Raw genomic sequence first — 6659 nt, 5'->3', positions numbered from 1 at the left:
ACTATATAGTGAGTTGAGACAAACCTTTATCACAGTGTTCCCCCCAAAAAAAATTTAAAGAGAATTAGGTATATTGGGCAACCTAATGTTTTTGCCAGTAAACTTATTGATAACTGTGTATGAAAAGACTTATTGGGCGTTAAACGGTTGCGGGCGCAGCGGGCTCCAGCTGTTCTCTCTGGGTCTTCGCTGCCACTTCTGCATGGCAAAACAGGAGAGCTCGTCAGCCAGACCTCGCTTCTGTCAGTCTCTAGCTAGCATCTAGTTGTCGCGATTCCGCCACGATGTTCGAGGCTCTCCTGGTCCAGGGTTCCATCCTGAAGAAGGTGTTGGAGGCTCTCAAAGACCTCACCAACGAGGCCTGCTGGGACATCAGCTCAGGCGGCGTGAACCTGTAGAGCATGGACTTATCGCACATCTCCTTGGTGCAGCTCACTCTGTGCTCCGAAGGCTTCAACACATACAGCTGCAACCGCAACCTGGCCATGGGCGTGAACCTCACCAGCATGTCCAAAATACTAAAATGTGCTGGTAATGAAGACATAATTACACTGAGGGCTGAAGATAACGCTGATACCTTAGTGCTTGTATTTGAAGCACCAAATCAAGAGAAAGTTTCAGACTATGAAATGAAATTAATGGACTTAGATGTGGAGCAACTTGGAATCCCTGAACAGGAGTACAGCTGTATAGTTAAGATGCCTTCTGGTGAATTTGCACGCATATGCCGAGACCTTAGCCATATTGGAGATGCTGCGGTAATATCCTGTGCAAAGAGCAGGGTGACGAGCTTAGAAATGGACACATTAAGTTGTCACAAACAAGTTGATAAAGAGGAGGAAACTGTAACCGTAGAGATGAATGAGCTGGTTCAGCTAACTTTTGCACAGAGGTATCTGAACTTTTTCACAAAAGGCACACCACTGTCTTCTACGGTAACACCCAGTATGTCTGCAGATGTACCTCTTGTTGTAGAATACAAAATTTCTGACATGGGACACTTAAAATATTACTTGGCTCCCAAGATCAAAGATGAAGAAGGATCTTAGGCATTGCTAGAATCTCAGACAACTAATCCCCTTTGAGAACTGCTTCTGAGATGCCAGCATGATTTAACGTCTTTTCTGTCACCGAGTTTGTACCTGAGTACATATGTAGATTTCTTCTGTAAATAACCTACTTTTTCTTTCTCTTCTCCACAATTTGTTTAAAGAATAAACTCCAAAGTAAAAACTGGTTCTTTTTACATAAACTTTTTACATTAGAAATACTGGCGATTTTTATTCCATGCTTTTTCAGACTCAGGCCAGTTGGCCTTGGTGAATTCCCGAAAGAACATCCCCATTGTCTCAGAATGTGGGTGTACCCCTCGCGGTCCTGAGTTCCTTGCTCGTGCTCCCCCTCCTTCTGCTCCTAATTTGGACCTTGAGATTTCTGTCCGGTGCTCCAATGTGGGTCTCTGTCTCCTTTCATCGCCTGATGAAGGTTAATAGTCAGGAGGATGCCTATATGTTTGTCTTTGGATTCACCTTCTAATTTAGCTTCTCTCGATTTTTATAAATGATCTTGAAGCTGAATACAGTTTCAGGAAATGTTTTTCGATTTAAATAAAGTTAACTGAATTGCAAAAGTAAAAAAAAAGAGATTTATTGTATGTTTTCATGTGGAAAACTCTACAATAAAGGAGTGACATCATGGCCTATTTCATTCTGATGGTTGACTGGGATTATCTGGGCAGTTCACATTCTAGATGGCTCAAAAGTTTAGTCTGATGGAGGCTGGGATGGTAAAATTTGAAAACATTCTTATTTGTATTTCTAGCCTGTGAATGTCAGTTAGAAAAAGCAAGCATCCCCTTGCCTATCTCTGTGTACCTTAGCCATGTTGTCTCTTCATACATCTTTCGGGATCACCAGATTTCCTTCGTGGCAACCACCAGCTCGCTGAGCATGCATTCCACACGAGCCAGGCAAGATCTGCAGTTATGGCCTTGCCTTGCCTCCTCGAGGAAGTTGCTGTGCATTGCCTCGTCTCCTTTGTATTATGTTTGCTGAGGCTGTCATTTAAGCTCACAGCACACTGCAATGAGGAGGCAGTGTGTCCCATTTTTCTGGAAAGCAATGTAAAATAATTTGCAGATATGGTTTTCCACAAGGACTGATGTACAAATTAGTTTTAGAGGTTTAGTCGTCTAACAGTGAATGCAATGTGAGAGCTCTTAAAGTCCTGACCTTGTCATTCAGGAATTCTGTTTCATCTGAAATGAGTCAGTGGCTTGCATCCTTTCATCAGCTGAAGCGAGGCAGTTAGAGTTTCTGATGGCTGAGCTCCCTGTGAAGTGATTTTCCTACACAAGAAAATTTCCATCACCTGATGTTTCCTGTGCCTGCTCAGCATCTTAGGCATCAATTATCTTGAATTTCACTTCCATTCCAAGCAATAATGTGTTATTGATGACCACACATGCAAGGCTGGCATTTAGAAAACTTGCAAGCCAATTGTTTTGTATCTTCCACCCATTAAAATGATTAGAGAAGATTCAATGTAATATTTGTTAGAGACCAAATCACACAGGACTTGCCAGACTATACAAATTAGGGTTTGAAAATAGTTTTATTCAGTGTCAAATGAAAAAGTGATATGGAAAATGGTGTTTTTATAGTTCCACCAACATTTGAGCAGTGTATCTATTGATTTTTTTTAAAGTTGGCTGCCATTTAAAACAGGCAATTAGTTAAAGACAGCGAATAAGCAAAATCTTAAAGTGCTCCTGCTAGTGTTCTGACTAATTTAAATATTTTAAAAGCCACAGATTCTAAGTCTCTAGAGAAACAGCTCAGAGAAATTTGCCAGGTCTGAGATGCCTGAAGTTTGAAAGGGGGAAAAAAAGCTCTCTTCAGATATGTCTTTTAAGGCTAATAACAATCTAATTATAGACAGAGGGAGGTTGCCACTATCAGCCGAAAGCATTTTGTGGATTTAAAAAGCAAATTTAGTTGCAGAAACACAGTTAATGTAACTGTAGCAGCTGTGGCTCTCATAGGACCATTGGCCAAAACCAATGTATCCCTCAAGGTAACCAAATCTAGACAAGATGGAAGTAAACTCGGAGCACCACTGATAAATCATCATTTTACAATTTAGTACATAAGGGAATTGATCTTCTTGGGCCAGAAAATATTATTAAGAAATAAAATTATCTTAAAATTCTTAAATATCAGATTTTTTTGACTCTTCCCCCCAAATTTACATCTGATAGTACTGCCCCCCTGTTCAACATTGGTCCAATATGACAAACTGGGATTCTTAAGAGGCTTGTAAATATTTGCTACCCGTACTGCTGAAATGAGTTTTTAAATATAAATTCAGGAACACAAATGTTGCTGTACTCAATAGTTTTCCATTTTGAGCCTTGAATACGGTCTTAGGATTGTGTATTAACATTCAGATATTCACTTCCACCAATATGGAAATGTTCTTACAAAGTTTAGAAAGCTAATGACCAAATATGTGGTTGTGGTATGCTTACATTACTAGATAAACAAATAAATCACATATATGATATGCAAACATCTATATGGGTAAAATATCCACAAACACAAAATTAAAATTTACAGATCTTATAAGAAATTAAAATAAAATGAAAAATGAGCATAAGTTAACTTTGGAATGTTTCTCTCCTCTAAAAGTAATATAGCAAACTGAAGAACTATTTTATATGTACCAAAGAAGATTTCACAATTATTACATATATTTTTCATTTTATTTAGAATAGACTCTTTTCTCATATAATATATCCAGATTATATGTTCCTTTCTCTCCAGTATTCACAGTTCCTTCCTACCTCCCTTTTCTCTGGATCCAATCCCTTTTTGTCCATCATTAGAAAATAATGGGTTTATAAGATATAACAATCAGTTCAATTCCCAGCAACCACATGGTGGCTCACAACCATCTATAGTGGGGTTTGGTGCCCTCTTCTGACCTGCAGGCATATACATAGACAAAATATTGTATACATAATAAATAAATAAATATAAAAAAAGATATAACAATCAAACATGACAAAATAAAATGTAAAATGAAGCAAAACCTTTTATATTGAGGTTGAATATAGCAACTCAATAGGAAGAAAGGATTCCCAAGAACAGGCACAAAAGTCAGAGAACCCCTCATTTGCAAAGTCTCCCATGAAAATACTAAGTTAACAGTCATAATATGTATGCAGAGGATCTGTTGTAGACCAGGTAGGCTCTGTACTAACTGCTTTAGTCTCTGTGAACTCAAATGAATCCGTTGGGTAGATGACCAAGAGTGTTATAGCAGGGTCTTGAAGAAGATTGATTCCCAATTTTCTGAGGAACTGCCATATTAAAATCCAAAGTAGTTGTACAAGTATGCACACCCAGCAGCAGTGGAGGAGGCTGCCGCTTACTACACATCCTCACCAGGTTAAGCTGTCACTTGTTCTCTACAGGCATCAGATGAAATCTCAAGGAAGTTTTGATTTGCGTTTCTCTGATTACTAAGGATGCTCATTGTTTCTTTAAGTGTTCCTCATCCACGTTGGGTTCCTCTGTTGAAGATTCTCTATTTAGATCTGTACTTCTTTTTTAATTGGATTATTCAGGGTTTTTTTTTAAATTATCTTCTTGAGTTCTTTATATATTTTAGAAATTAGCCTTCTGTCAGATGGGAAGTTGGTGAAAATATTTTTTCAATCTGCTGGCTATCTTTTTATTCAATTGATGGTGTTTTTTGTCTTACACATTGTTTTCAGTTTCACGAGGACCTGTTTATTAGCTAAAACAATCCTGTACAATAAAGAAACTTCTGAAGGTATCACCATCCCTGATTTCAAGCTCCACTATACAGTTGTAGTAATAAAAACAGTTTAGTATTGGCATAAAAACAGACATGTGAATCAATGGAATCAAACCAAAGACTCTGATTAAATCTACACAGCAATTAACACCTGATTTCAAACACAGAAGCCATAACATACAATGGAAGAGAGAAGGCATCTTCAACAAATGGTGGTGGCATACCTGGATGGTGAAATGTAGAAGAATGCAAAGAGATTAATATCTATCACCCTGCACAAAACTCAAGTCCAAATGGATCAAAGACCTCAACATAAACTCAGTTACACTGAAGCTGAAAGAAGAGAAAGTGGGAAGTAACCTGAATGCATCGGCACAAAGACTATTTCCTGACTATGATACTAATAGCACAGACTCTGATATCGGCAACTAAGAAATGGCACCTCCTGAAACTAAAAAGCTTCTGTAAGGCAAAGGACACTGTCAGCAAAACAAAATGGCACCCTACAGAATGGGAAAAAATCTTCACAAACCCAACATCTGACTGGGGGCTTATTTCCAAAATATATACAGAACTCTAGAAACTAGAGCTCAAAAATACTGATGACAGCTTATACTGAAGAGGATGTGGAATAAAAACAACACTCCTCCATTACTGGAGGGAATGAAAACCTGTACAGACACTATGGAAATCAGTATGGTGGTTTCTCATGAAAATGAGAATCAGTTTATCTCAACTACCTATCCTCTGGTATACAAATATAGCCAATTTGTCTACAGAAAATGTCACCTCCTGCTTAACAAGTCCAATAAAAAAATGTCAATATAATGAAGCAGCAAAATGTCTTATTGAAGGTGAAGCAAACTATTTCTCAGAAGAGTGAACTACAGTGTTAGTATGATGGCATGATCTACATCAAAGGAAGAATAATTTATATATGCTGTTAAAATCAAACTGCCTGTGATAGTCATTTTGCAGAGATATTATACATACCAGTAGGATTTTCTAAAGGAGGCAGAGGCAGGAGGACAACTCCCAAGACATCCTAGAGATTTTGAGATCACCACGGGTGGCTGCTGTTGTCACTGCTGCAGTCTCCTTCATGGTAGCTAAAATTGTCAGATGGCTGCTGTGACTATCTTGTAGCTGGCACCAGCATTTACTATCATTCATGTTGATTGTAGAATGAGCATGTTCGCTAGGGCATTTTTCAGCTTATAAGATCAGTTGTGGGATTTGCATGTGGTTAGTTGCTTTTCTTTTTTCTAATTATATAAAAAAGGGGGAAGATGTTGGGAGCAGTGAGCCCCCAGATTCTGAATCTTTTGTAAAGAACTTGTTTTCCTCTGCTCTGAGACAGCCTCCAGCTGATGGCAGGCTGATGGGTCTACAGCTGAAAGATCCCAAGAGCTGAGGCATGGGCAAAACACTACATAAGCTGCCCATGAACACGATAAAGGGAAGCATTCTTGGGGCATTCTTGTTTCAAGGATGACCTGTCTCTGTCTGTGTGTCTTTGTGTGTTTCAATCTCCAGGCCCTTGACCGGCACACAAACTGTATGGCAGCCATAGAGCGCAGATGGGTGTGGTGTGCTATAGAAGGTGGTAGAATATGTGTCGCATAAAAGTAGAAAGGAAAACTGGAAGTATAAGTCTTTAATCAGGGAAAACAAGAAGAAGAAATGAAGAATCTCAACCCAAAGTCTGCATGGAAATGCCTGACAGCTTGCATGGCAACTGTATCATCTATCTATCTATCTATCTATCTATCTATCTATCTATCTATCTATCTATCTATCTATCTATCATCTATCTATCATCTATCTATCTATCT

At 38.6% G+C, this 6659-nt stretch overlaps 1 pseudogene; it reads left to right on the top strand.

Moving 5' to 3' along the window:
* Positions 1-284: 284 nt before the first annotated feature.
* On the top strand, positions 285-1049 carry LOC101980375 (annotated as a pseudogene).
* The last annotated feature ends 5610 nt before the right edge of the window (positions 1050-6659 follow it).

Source organism: Microtus ochrogaster, chromosome 1 (assembly GCF_000317375.1).
Source record: "Microtus ochrogaster isolate Prairie Vole_2 chromosome 1, MicOch1.0, whole genome shotgun sequence".
Lineage (NCBI taxonomy): Eukaryota > Metazoa > Chordata > Mammalia > Rodentia > Cricetidae > Microtus > Microtus ochrogaster.
Note: the sequence above shows the minus strand (reverse complement) of the source record. Positions and strands in the feature narration are given on the sequence as shown.